Source organism: Drosophila virilis, chromosome 2 (genome assembly GCF_030788295.1).
Source record: "Drosophila virilis strain 15010-1051.87 chromosome 2, Dvir_AGI_RSII-ME, whole genome shotgun sequence".
NCBI classification, from domain to species: Eukaryota; Metazoa; Arthropoda; class Insecta; order Diptera; family Drosophilidae; genus Drosophila; species Drosophila virilis.
Window position 1 is genome coordinate 35,269,101 of NC_091544.1, and position 14,617 is coordinate 35,283,717.

Here is a 14,617-nt window from a genome sequence, read left to right on the forward strand (position 1 = left end):
AATGTCAGAGGTCTCATTTCAAAGCTTAAAAATCTTTTCATGGCCAGCACTTCCTTTGATTCGGATATAATAGCATTTTCAGAAACATGGTTAAACTCAACCAATACTGATTTTGAGATTTTTGTTTAGAAATGATCGGCCGACTCGAGGTAATGGGGTGTTAATTGCCGTTAAAGCCACTCTCCAGCTTGAACTATTCTGTTTTAGTAGGCCTACTGACGCTGAGATTGTCTCAGCTAAGGTGTATTTTCTGATATTCAAGTTTATATGAATCATATTACTTGTATTAAAGAAGTTTCTTCACACGTGCGTGATAATGACCGATTAATGGTGTTGGGTGATTTAAATGTAGTCATTATTCACTGCTGAAAATTATCTAGTGCCCTCAGCACAGCACGATTTTATAGACTGCATGCTTGATCTTTCGTTGTTTCATATCAATTCAATTTCTAATCACTAGACCTTGTTAACGACTACCTTATTTCTAATTTGTCTAGGTCCCCTCCTTTATCTCTTCCTGAGGATGTCTATCATCCAACTTTAGAGATTGCAATGCTAAATTGTAATCCTTTCATTTCGTGCTCATCAGCGAATAAGCCCCGCTATTGCTTTCGCAAAGGAAATTATTCTTTGCTGAATCAGCTTATTTATTCGACCGATTGGTCTCTCTTATATGACTCAGTTGATATGAATACAGCCATAATTATTTTTTGATGTGTGTATTCCTAAGTCAATTCCTTCGACTACTTTTTCAAAATCACCCTGGTTTACTCCCAGATTATCACATCTGAAAAATGTAAAATCCATATATTTTAATAAGTTTAAAAAGTCTGGTTCGTGTACAGACTTGGCTAAATATTCCATAGCCAAGTCGAACTTCTTTCTTCTTAATTCTCAATGCTATGAGAATTATCTTACTCGTTGTAAAAGGCAATTCGCCCGAAATCCGAGACAGTTTTATAATTTTGTAAACTTGAAGCGTAAATCTTCAAGTTTGCCATCTTCTTTTTTTCTTGGGATGGATAAAGCTAGCAATGACACTGATTCTGCTAACCTCTTTGCTAATTTTTTCCAATCAACTTACTCTTCAGTCTGTCCTAATACTAAATCTTACCCTTATACGATTTCTTCCGGTAGTTCTATACCTCCCCCCATTATTTCACACTCCTCTCTCCTATTAGCTATAAACTCTTAAAATCTTCTTATTCTCCTGGGCCGGACAATATTCCTAGTTGTCTACTCAAGGAGTGTAGTACTTACCTTTTTTATTCATTGCTAAAGCTTTTTAATCTATCCCTTGAAACTTCTGTCTTTCCATCTATTTGGAAAGAATCTTATATCATTCCTCTTCACAAGAAAGGTGGGAAGTCTGATATACAAAATTACAGGGGCATTGCAAAACTGTCCGCTATTCCTAAATTTTTTGAAAAAATAATCACTATGAATTCACAGCATTTCTGCAAATCAGTTGTTTCCCCTGTTCAACATGGATTCGTAAAGAATCGGTCAACTACGACCAATCTGCTTGAGTTTACTTCCTTGGTAAATGATGCTTTCCTTTCGAAAATGCAAACTTATGTCATTTACACTGACTTCAGTAAGGCGTTTGAATCTGTGCACCATGACATTTTACTTTTTAAACTTGACCGAATAGTATTTCCTCTGCCCCTTTTACTTTGGATTAATTCTTATTTAAAAGGTAGGACCCAAAGAAAAATACTAAGGTTGACTACCTCTAAAAGGGTTCACGTTACTTCTGGTGTTCCTCAAGGAACTCCCTCTGTTATATCACATGCCCGTGTACTCATGTATGCGGACGATGTCAAACTTTTTATATCATACACTAATCATCACTACATCATTCTCGTCTACAAGACGATTTGAACGCTATGCAATTTTGGTGTTCGGCCAATCTATTGCATCTAAATTGTTCAAAGTGTATGTTTATGACATTTAATCGTACTACACCATATCTTGTCAGTTATACAATCGACAATATCCCTTTGCAACGTATACTAACAGTTAAGGATCTAGGCGTTATTTTTGATTCTAAACTCTGTTTCAATCTTCACATAGATTTCATTGTTAATGAGGCAAAAGGTGTACTTGGATTCATTAAACGATGGTCTAAAGAGTTTAACGATCCTTTTATAACAAAACTTCTGTACATCTCCCTTGTTCGCCCTATCCTTGAATACTGCTCTTGCATCTGGTCTCCACAGTATAACAACAGCCAGGATCGTATTGAATCTGTTCAGAAGCAATTTCTGCTTTTTGCCTTACGAGGTTTAAATTGCGACCCTAATCTTCGGTTGCCGTATTACTCCAGCAGACTGCTTCTTCTTAACCTTCCGTCGTTAACCAACCGTAGGACAATTCTCGGTGTTGTCCTTCTACATAAGTTGATTATTGGCGACATGGATTCTCCTTTTCTGCTAGGGCGTCTTCAATTCTCTGTTCCAGCTAGACCAACCAGAAATTATCGCCCCTTATTACTATCTACGTGCACAACAGACTACGCTATGCACAATCCTTTTCGCGTGCTATGTAAAAATTCTAATAGTTTGCATCACGTTTTCTCTACCGAACTGTCTCTACCCTTAATAAAATCGTTGCTTTCAGGATACCTTCGGGAAGTCGCTGACCATTCCCAGCTATGAGCAGGGGCATAGCTTGCCGGACAGGCTGAAACATTTTACCCCACCGGGTCGGTGATTTCCCATTACTTTTCTCTTTGTCCTATCTACTTAACACTCCTTATCCAATTTACATTGCTTTACTTTATTAACAACCTTCTTACTTTCTTTTTTTTTCTATTTATTGTATTTTCTTTATTAATATATCAAATTAAGATTAGTTTTAATTTTACTTGGATACTAGATGTAGATGTTTACTTGGATACTCTAATAGCGTCACTGACAAAATTAGCTGTGAAAAGGGGCACAGCTGGCCGGACTGGCAAATAAAACACCTCCATTGGTCGGTGATGCTATTTAGAAAATTGTATCCTTTAACTAGGATTTTAGCATATAATTCTATTGTATAATCTATTGAATAATGAGGAAGACATTCGATTTGTCGACCATTAATAAATAAATAAATAAATTGGCGAGGCGGGCACCGTTGCCGCCCATCTGCATAGCTGCATTTTTTTGGGTCAATGGCCCAAATGACGGCCAAGGGCATATCCAAGGGCATGCGATCCACTCTCCTCATATTCTCTTTAAGAGCGAACTGGGCGGCCAATAGCAATCGTTGCTTTTGGCGCCGTGGATCGCAAGTCTGGCGTTGCCACCCTTTAAAAATTTGGGCTCCGCCGTGGGCCCAGCTTCACCCCACATACTCTGACCATACGACAAAAAGATATCGGCGTGGCCGATAATATCGCACGCAAACAACTAAGTAAACCCTCGGTGCTGCCGATAACGTCAAATGCAACAACTTAGTATAAAGGCTCCAACGGCTGTTTTATTGCGTCAGTCCTGACGAACACTTGAGAGTATTCATGTGTGGCTTAGAGAAGTAAAAGTTTTGACTTGCTATGGTGCGAAACTGGCGTCGGCCTTACTGCCCGCATGTTGGTACGAAACTGCGTCCGGGTCATAGAAATATTCGTTGTGGAGACGAAATGTGCACCCGTACAACATTTCGGCAGTTGATGCTTGGTGATCTTCCATGGGGTCTGCGGCTTGCACATTACAGCGGCTTTCATAGACCTATGCCAACTCTCGACCATGCCGTTTGACTGTGGATGATGTGGTGTTGTGTGGATGTGTTCACTTCTCAAATAATTGGCTAGCGATTTAAAGAGTGCAGACTCGAATTGCGCTCCTTGATCAGTAGTGTTTAACAAGGGACACCCAAACCGTGATATCCAGCATAACCAAATTGTATCGCAGATCATCTGTGCTGTCATATCCTGCAGAGGTACTGCCTCCGGCCAGCAAGAGAAAAGATCGATCATTATCATTTGCGATTAGGCATCATCGAGTTGTGTTTATGTATTTTCGCCCTCTGACATGGCAAGCAAATTAGTGACCATTCCAATATGTCCTTACGGATCGAAGGGCGAACATATTTGGCACAGATTTCTTTGACTGTAGACCTTCCACTACGAAAAGAGAGTCGGTGAACAATCGAAAATATGTTGTATCTCAGTTTCTGTGGAATATATGGTCTAGGAATAGCTGTCGATACGTCGCAGTACAGAAAAGTTTGCTTGTTGACTCGCATAGACTGTAGTTGTAACGATGTCTCTCCATTTAAAATCCTTATCAGTTCGCTATCCGTTGCTTGGGTCGCTTCAATGCTTTTTGTATCGATCGTCGTCGGCATTGTTATGGCATTGATCCTGGGGAGCACGTCTGCTACTACGCTGTCGCTGCCGTTTACATTTAGGATCTTTGTGGAGTATTGGGAGATAAATCCTAATTGGCGGAGTTGGCGCTCCGATGCTTTTCCAGGTTTTTTGGCGTGTTTCAGCAACTTGTGCAGCTTTTATTGCGAAAACCCTTGCTTAAAGCATGTGCTTGTAATACATCATCGCTTCAAAGATTGCTAGACGATTGCGTCAACAATGATAAAGGACCACTTAACAGCACTACCCAGGCTCCAGTTTAGCTCTAAGTATAGGTTGCCATATGTTTGTATTATGGCTCGGCTTACGGCATATAATTGCAGTTTAGATTTTTGAAGTTTTCTGTTTGTCATAAATCAAGGCACAACTGATACCACAGATCCAGAATCAACAAGGAAGATATGATAAGTATACAGGTCCTGTACGTGTAGATGGTCGTCTTGCCCCCAGTCGCCTGCGCTAAATGGTTGCTGGTCGTGGAAATGCTGCCGCGCCAGCTGAGTGAACAGCAACAGCTTTATTTTAACTGATGGTTGTTTGGTTTACATTTACGGGAGCAATCAGCAAATTGGCTGTGGTAGCAGCAGAGCGATCTTTTATCCCCACTATCCTCGTCGTTTCCTCATTTTGGTGAGCGTACATATGACAGTTTTGGGCTACCACATTCGGCTTGTAGATTATCGACTTTCTGCGAAAGCGCGTGTAAGGTGGCCGCTAAATCAGTTAAACTGAGACTATTGTTACTGACAATATACTGCTGTTTTTGCTCAGCAGTTACAGCTTGTGTCAGCATTACGTAAGTCGGTTCCATTCCACTATTTTCCAGCATCTTGTCCGCGATTTTTGCCAACTTATTTAGGTCCCAGAAAAAAATTAGCGGACGAATCGACATTGACAGCTTGCCGATAAATGGAGTGCACATACCGGCTTCGCAGCCAGTAGTGGGTGCTAAACGAAGCATGTGTGTGGGGATTACCGACGGCTTCCCGGTCATACCACCACCCTGCAGTAGTCTCTTTAATTTTGAGTCCTCTGTTTCCGCAAATGTTTCGGGGAGTCGTTGCTTCAATTCGCCGAATCTGTTATTCAGAGGTGGATTTCAGATGAGATCTTCGATGGTGAGAGCGACATCCTTCTCGAACTGTACCGACACCAAGTCGAACTTGCGATCGTCAGCTATAACATTGTGCAAAAAAAACAAGCGCTCCAATTGTGCAATTCAAAGTTCAGAATTGCAATTGTTGAACTTCGGAGCTTTGATCTGCGAGCATTGCCGAGCATTTACTACTAGTTGCCGTTCAACCGGCGATAGAAGTTGCTGCACTTACAACTTCAATTTTTTAAGTTTGTCATTTAGCCTGCTATCTTGGGTCGCCCTGTTTGTTGCGAGTTGGACGCTTTATGGACGTGGACCTCAGAAAATATTGCTTGCTTTGCATGTAATTTCCTATTTAACGTTCGGGGTCACCACTTCGGCCTCTCGACCAGTTATATTCTTAGCGTTAGTTTCTTATGTGAAATAAATTATAATTGTGAAATAGGTCGTCTTCTGTTCTCTTGTCACTGTTCGCTCTGATTGGCATCCTTTTTACCTCTTCCAGTGAATGGCAGCTTAGAGGTAGACCCGATATATACCGGTCGATAGATCGTGGCTAGGGCTACCACAGAGTTAATACTATTAGCGCCATCTATGTGTCAGGCTACGAACTTTTCAACCAAACTTACTAAAAATGCTAAGTTTATTTGCTTTTATTGTCGAAAATTAAGTCGTCAATAAGATTACTTCTCAACTGTTGACAGTAGTGCGGTGCGCACAACTCGACTACCCTTTTACTTTACAAGCTCTTCCAAAAAAAAAACAAAAAAAAAGGACCCTCGGTAGGGCTCAAGCTTGCAACAGTGCACGCTAACTGCCTCTGTCTCTACTCAACAGCTACACCAATAATGAGATAAAACGAAAGATACTTGACACATATATACGATTCTAGAAGATGCATGTCAAGTTTGGTGACTCTGGCTCTTATTAATTACCAAAATTGTTCGTAAAACAGGATTTTGATATTGAGTTTTATCGATTGCTTGGGAACGGGGCAAGTTATTGATTATCTGAAGCAAACTTGTTTTGCGTAGAAGGGCCTACATGCCAAGCTTCAAGTTTCTTACTCTTGTATGTTCTGCGATCTTTGCTTTCATATATACGGATAGACGGACGGACGGACTGACATCGCTGGGTTGGCTCGGCTTGTGATACATCTACATACATTTGGGGTCGGATATGCTTCATTCTGTCTGTTTAAAAAGGGTATAAAATCAATTTACTGGAAACGCCGAGAGCGATGGTTTATTTCACCTCGTCTTTTACTTATAAAAACTTAACTCAAACTAAACTGTTATATACGCATTAAAAATATTCATTATACACCTACAAGGAATTTCATTCCAAATTGCAACTGACTGCAATTCATTGACGTTAACGTCAAATAAATTAGATCCTAACTCAAGAAAAACTAGATGGGGGATGGAATTACAAAATTACGATCATTAAGTAGAACCTAGTACATCAGTAATCCTTTAAGGGTCAGGGCTAACTAAAAATCTGATCGATTTTTGGCCCCTCGGACAGTTATATTCTTAACGTTAGTTTTATTTGTGATATCAGTTATTATTGTGAAATAGTTCGTCTTCTGTTCTCTTGTCAGTGTTCGCTCTGATTAGCATCTTTTTTCCGTCTTCTAGTGAATGGCAGCTAAGAGGTAGGCCCGATATATATTGGCCGATAGATCGTGGCTAGGGCTGCCATAGTACTCCCCCCTAGACAAGTCATAGACTGTGCTGCTTGTCATACGCGAATTGATGGCACTTTAATTTGTGAATCTCTTTCACCCCTGGGACCAACTGCGTCATTCGTGTGGACGGCTTCGCCAGACTCATCAAGTGCCATAAATGCAGGTTTTAATCAGTCGATCGACAATGCTGTTCCTTTGCCATTGTTGCGCACGACGAAGACCCGATCTGATGACTTGGATATCACCTCATTCGGTACTGAATATAAAGGCTCCAACGGCTGTTTTATTGCGTCAGTCCCGATGTATACTTGAGAGCATTCTTGTGTGGGTTTGTGCAGTACAAATTTTGACTTCCTATAATGCGAAACTGGCGTCGACCTTACCGCCTGCATGTTGGTATAAAACTGCGACCAGGTCATAGAAATATTCGTTGTGAAGACGAAGTGTGCACCCGTACAACATTTCGGCAGTTGATGCTTGGTGATCTCCTAGAAACACGTTCGGAATCCAAGCATTACAGTTGGAATTAATTTTGTCAGTGGGTCTGCGGGTTGCACATTACAGCGGCTTTCATAGACCTATGCCAACTCTCGACCATGCCGTTTGATTGTGGGTGATATGATGTCGTGTGGATGTGTTCACTTCCCAATAAATTGGCTAGTGATTCGAGGGTGCGTCCAGGTCATAGAAATATTCATTGGGGAGACGATGTGTGCACCCGTACAACATTTCGGCAGCTGATGCTTGGAGATCTTCCTAGAAACACGTTCGAAGGCCAAGCATTACAGTTGGAAGTAGTTTAGTCCATGGGGTCTGCGGCTTGAACATTACAGCGGCTTTCATAGACCTATGCCAACTCTCGATAATTCCGTATGACTGTGGGTGATATGATGTCGTGTGGATGTGTTCACTTCAGCATAACCATATTGTATCGCAGATCATCTGTGCTGTCATATCCTGCAGACGTACTGCCTCCGGCCAGCGAGAGAAAAGATCGATCATTATCATTGTATCATGACATTTGCGATTAGGCATCATCGAGTTGTGTTTATGTATTTTCGGCCTCTGACATGGCAAGCAAATTAGTGACCATTCCAATATGTCCTTACGGATCGAAGGGCGAACATATTTGGCACAGATTATTTTGACTGTAGACCTTCCACTAGGATGAGAGAGTCGGTGAACAATCGAAAATATGTTGTATCTCAGTTTCTGTGGAATATATGGTCTAGGAATAGCTGTGGATACGTCGCAGTAGAGAAAAGTTTGCTTGTTGACTCGCATCGACTGTAGTTGTAACGATGTCTCTCCATTTAAAATCCTTATCAGTTCGCTGTCCGTTGCTTGGGTCGCTTCAATGCTTTTTGTATCGATCGTCGTCGGCATCGTTATGGCATTGCGGATCTTTGTGGAGTATTGGGAGATAAATCGTAATTGGCGGAGTTGGCGCTCCGATGCTTTTCCAGGTTTTTTTAAGGAATGCGTATATCAGCAGCTTGTGATCAGATTTTATTGCGAAAACCCTTGCTTCTAGCATATGCTTGAAATACATCATCGCTTCAAAGATTGCTGGTAGCTCCATGTCATATGTGCCTTTTGTTGCGCTTAGTTATTTTGAAGAGAAACCAAGGGGTTCTCGTGGACCTCTGTTGAATTTTTCCAGTACTGCACCGATGGCTGTGTATGTATGCGCGTTCTTAAGTCTTAATTTGTGAAAATGAGTTTACCCTGTAACCGGTCAACGAAGTCGTGTATGTGTGGTATCGGATAACGATCAGGAGTTGTTATCGCATTAAGCTTCCTGTAATCGCCACAAGCCCGCCAACCATCACTGGTCTTTGCTATCATATGCAGCAGGCTTGCGCGACAGATTCCTTCGTCGATAAGTTGATGGATTTGTGCTCTCGCTGATGACAGTCTCTCACCCATCAGTCGCCGTGGACAATCTGCTACTGGTGCTCTAGTTGTGATGCATGTGATACGCGCTTTATGTGTGAGTTGTTGGCCTTGCTGAACACTTCAGTATGTTTTGCGTGAGGCCTACGTCAATGTGGTTTTCGTGCATTATTTGCTGCTTCGAAATGATACGGGTTGATTGAACTGCCGAAAGTTAGGTGCTCTTGTGTGGAGATAAGACGTTTTTGCTTGATGTCCATGAGCAAGTGGAACGGTAACAGAAAGTCAGCGCTAATTATTGCCGCTTGCGAGTCAACAATGATAAAGGACCACTTAACAGCACTACCCAGGCTCCAGTTGAGCTCTAGGTATAGGTTGCCATATGTTTGTATTATGGCTCGGCTTACGGCATACAATTGCAGTTTAGATTTTTGAAGTTTTCTGTTTGTCATTGTTCAAGGCACAACTGATACCACAGATGCAGAATCAACGAGGAAGATATGATAAGTATACAGATCCTGTACGTGTAGATGGTCGTCTTGCCCCCAGTCGCCTGTGCTAAATGGTTGCTGGTCGTGGAAATGCTGCCGCGCCAGCTGGGCAACAGCTTTATTTTAACTGATGGTAGTTTGGTTTACATTTACGGGAGCAATCAGCAAATTGGCTGTGGTAGCAGCAGATCGATCTTTTATCCCCACTTTCCTCGTCGTTTCCTCATTTTGGTGAGCGTACATATGACAGTTTTGGGCTACCACATTTGGCTTGTAGATTATCGACTTTCTGCGAAAGCGCGTGCAAGATGGCCGCAAAATCAGTTAAACTCAGACTATTGTTACTGACAATATTCTGCTGTTTTTGCTCAGCAGTTACAATTTGTGTCAGCATTACGTAAGTCGGTTCCATTCCACTATTTTCCAGCATCTTGTCCGCGATTTTTGCCAACTTATTTAGGTCCCAGATAAAAATTAGCGGACGAACCGACATTGACAGCTTGGCGATAAATAAAGTGCACATACCGGCTTCGCAGCCAGTAGTGGGTGCTAAACGAAGCATGTGTGTAGGGATTACCGACGGCTTCCCGGTCATACCACCACCCTGCAGTAGTCTTTTTAATTTTGAGTCCTCTGTTTCCGCAAATGTTTCGGGGAGTCGTTGCTTCAATTCGCCGAATCTGTTATTCAGCGGTGGATTTCAGATGAGATCCTCGATGGTGAGAGCGACATCCTTCTCGAACTGTACCGACACCAAGTCGAACTTGCGATCGTCAGCTATAACATTGTGCAAAAAAAACAAGCGCTCCAATTGTGCAAACCAAAGTTGAGAATTGCAATTGTTGAACTTCGGAGCTTTGATCTGCGAGTATTGCCGAGCATTTACTAATAGTTGCCGTTCAACCGGCGATAGAAGTTGCTGCACTTACAACTTCAATTTTTTAAGTTTGTCATTTAGCCTGCTATCTTGGGTCGCCCTGTTTGTTGCGAGTTGGACGCTTTATGGACGTGGACCTCAGAAAATATTGCTTGCTTTACATGTAATTTCCTATTTAACGTTCGGGGTCACCACTTCGGCCTCTCGACCAGTTATATTCTTAGCGTTAGTTTCTTATGTGAAATAAATTATAATTGTGAAATAGCTCTGATTGGCATCCTTTTTACCTCTTCCAGTGAATGGCAGCTTAGAGGTAGACCCGATATATACCGGTCGATAGATCGTGGCTAGAGCTACCACAGAGTTAATACTATTAGCGCCATCTATGTGTCAGTCTACGAACTTTTCAACCAAACTTTCTTAAAATGCTACGTTTATTTGCTTTTATTGTCGAAAATTAAGTCGTCAATAAGATTACTTCTGAACTGTTGACAGTAGTGCGGTGCGCACAACTCGACTACCCTTTTACTTTACAAGCTCTTCCAAAAAAAAAAACAAAAAAAAGGACCCTCGGTAGGGCTCAAGCTTGCAACAGTGCACGCTAACTGCCTCTGTCTCTACTCAACAGCTACACCAAAAATGAGATAAAACGAAAGATACTTGACACATATATACGATTCTAGAAGATGCATGTCAAGTTTGGTGACTCTGGCTCTTATTATTTACCAAAATTGTTCATAAAACAGAATTTTGATATTGAGTTTTATCGATTGCTTGGGAACGGGGCAAGTTATTGATTATCTGAAGCAAACTTGTTTTGCGTAGAAGGGCCTACATGCCAAGTTTCAAGTTTCTTACTCTTGTATGTTCTGCGATCTTTGCTTTCATATATACGGACAGACGGACGGACAGACTGACATTGCTGGGTTGGCTCGGCTTGTGATACATCTACATACATTTGGGGTCGGATATGCTTCATTCTGTCTGTTTAAAAAGGGTATAAAATCAATTTACTGGAATCGCCGAGAGCGATGGTTTATTTCACCTCGTCTTTTACTTATAAAAACTTAACTCAAACTAAACTGTTATATACGCATTAAAAATATTCATTATACACCTACAAGGAATTTCATTCCAAATTGCAACTGACTGCAATTCATTGACGTTAACGTCAAATAAATTAGATCCTAACTCAAGAAAAACTAGATGGGGGATGGAATTACAAAATTACGATCATTAAGTAGAACCTAGTACATCAGTAGTCCTTTAAGGGTCAGGGCTAACTAAAAATCTGATCGATTTTTGGCCCCTCGGACAGTTATATTCTTAACATTAGTTTTATTTGTGATATCAGTTATTATTGTGAAATAGTTCGTCTTCTGTTCTCTTGTCAGTGTTCGCTCTGATTAGCATCTTTTTTCCGTCTTCTAGTGAATGGCAGCTAAGAGGTAGGCCCGATATATATTGGCCGATAGATCGTGGCTAGGGCTGCCATAGTACTCCCCCCTAGACAAGTCATAGACTGTGCTGCTTGTCATACGCGAATTGATGGCACTTTAATTTGTGAATCTCTTTCACCCCTGGGACCAACTGCGTCATTCGTGTGGACGGCTTCGCCAGACTCATCAAGTGCCATAAATGCAGGTTTTAATCAGTCGATCGACAATGCTGTTCCTTTGCCATTGTTGCGCACGACGAAGACCCGATCTGATGACTTGGATATCACCTCATTCGGTACTGAATATAAAGGCTCCAACGGCTGTTTTATTGCGTCAGTCCCGATGTATACTTGAGAGCATTCTTGTGTGGGTTTGTGCAGTACAAATTTTGACTTCCTATAATGCGAAACTGGCGTCGACCTTACCGCCTGCATGTTGGTATGAAACTGCGACCAGGTCATAGAAATATTCGTTGTGGAGACGAAGTGTGCATCCGTACATCATTTCGGCAGTTGATGCTTGGTGATCTCCTAGAAACACGTTCGGAATCCAAGCATTACAGTTGGAATTAATTTTGTCTATGGGTCTGCGGGTTGCACATTACAGCGGCTTTCATAGACCTATGCCAACTCTCGATAATTCCGTATGACTGTGGGTGATATGATGTCGTGTGGATGTGTTCACTTCAGCATAACCATATTGTATCGCAGATCATCTGTGCTGTCATATCCTGCAGACGTACTGCCTCCGGCCAGCGAGAGAAAAGATCGATCATTATCATTGTATCATGACATTTGCGATTAGGCATCATCTAGTTGTGTTTATGTATTTTCGCCCTCTGACATGGCAAGCAAATTAGTGACCATTCCAATATGTCCTTACGGATCGAAGGGCGAACATATTTGGCACAGATTTCTTTGACTGTAGACCTTCCACTAGGATGAGAGAGTCGGTGAACAATCGAAAATATGTTGTATCTCAGTTTCTGTGGAATATATGGTCTAGGAATAGCTGTGGATACGTCGCAGTAGAGAAAAGTTTGCTTGTTGACTCGCATCGACTGTAGTTGTAACGATGTCTCTCCATTTAAAATCCTTATCAGTTCGCTGTCCGTTGCTTGGGTCGCTTCAATGCTTTTTGTATCGATCGTCGTCGGCATCGTTATGGCATGGCGGATCTTTGTGGAGTATTGGGAGATAAATCGTAATTGGCGGAGTTGGCGCTCCGATGCTTTTCCAGGTTTTTTAAGGAATGCGTATATCAGCAGCTTGTGATCAGATTTTATTGCGAAAACCCTTGCTTCTAGCATATGCTTGAAATACATCATCGCTTCAAAGATTGCTAGTAGCTCCATGTCATATGTGCCTTTCGTTGCGCTTAGTTATTTTGAAGAGAAACCTAGGGGTTCTCGTGTACCTCTGTTGAATTTTTCCAGTACTGCACCGATGGCTGTGTATGTATGCGCGTTCTTAAGTCTTAATTTGTGAAAATGAGTTTACCCTGTAACCGGTCAACGAGGTCGTGTATGTGTGGTATCGGATAACGATCAGGAGTTGTTATCGCATTAAGCTTCCTGTAATCGCCACAAGCCCGCCAACCATCACTGGTCTTTGCTATCATATGCAGCAGGCTTGCGCGACAGATTCCTTCGTCGATAAGTTGATGGATTTGTGCTCTCGCTGATGACAGTTTCTCACCCATCAGTCGCCGTGGACAATCTGCTACTGGTGCTCCAGTTGTGATGCATGTGATACGCGCTTTTTGTGTGAGTTGTTGGCCTTGCTGAACGCTTCTGTATGTTTTGCGTGAGGCCTACGTCAATGTGGTTTTCGTGCATTATTTGCTGCTTCGAAATGATACGGGTTGATTGAACTGCCGAAAGTTAGGTGCTCTAGTGTGGAGATAAGACGTTTTTGCTTGATGTCTATGAGCATGTGGAACGGTAACAGAAAGTCAGCGCTAATTATTGCCGCTTGCGAGTCAACAATGATAAAGGACCACTTAACAGCACTACCCAGGCTCCAGTTGAGCTCTAGGTATAGGTTGCCATATGTTTGTATTATGGCTCGGCTTACGGCATACAATTGCAGTTTAGATTTTTGAAGTTTTCTGTTTGTCATTGTTAAAGGCACAACTGATACCACAGATGCAGAATCAACGAGGAAGATATGATAAGTATACAGATCCTGTACGTGTAGATGGTCGTCTTGCCCCCAGTCGCCTGTGCTAAATGGTTGCTAGTCGTGGAAATGCTGCCGAGCCAGCTGAGTGAACGGCAACAGCTTTATTTTAAATGATGGTAGTTTGGTTTACATTTACGGGAGCAATCAGCAAATTGGTAGCAGCAGAGCGATCTTTTATCCCCACTTTCCTCGTCGTTTCCTCATTTTGGTGAGCGTACATATGACAGTTTTGGGCTACCACATTCGGCTTGTAAATTATCGACTTTCTGCGAAAGCGCGTGCAAGATGGCCGCAAAATCAGTTAAACTCAGACTATTGTTACTGACAATACTCTGCTGTTTTTGCTCAGCAGTTACAGTTTGTGTCAGCATTACGTAAGTCGGTTCCATTCCACTATTTTCCAGCATCTTGTCCGCGATTTTTGCCAACTTATTTAGGTCCCAGATAAAAATTAGCGGACGAACCGACATTGACAGCTTGGCGATAAATAGAGTGCACATACCGGCTTCGCAGCCAGTAGTGGGTGCTAAACGAAGCATGTGTGTAGGGATTACCGACGGCTTCCCGGTCATACCACCACCCTGCAGT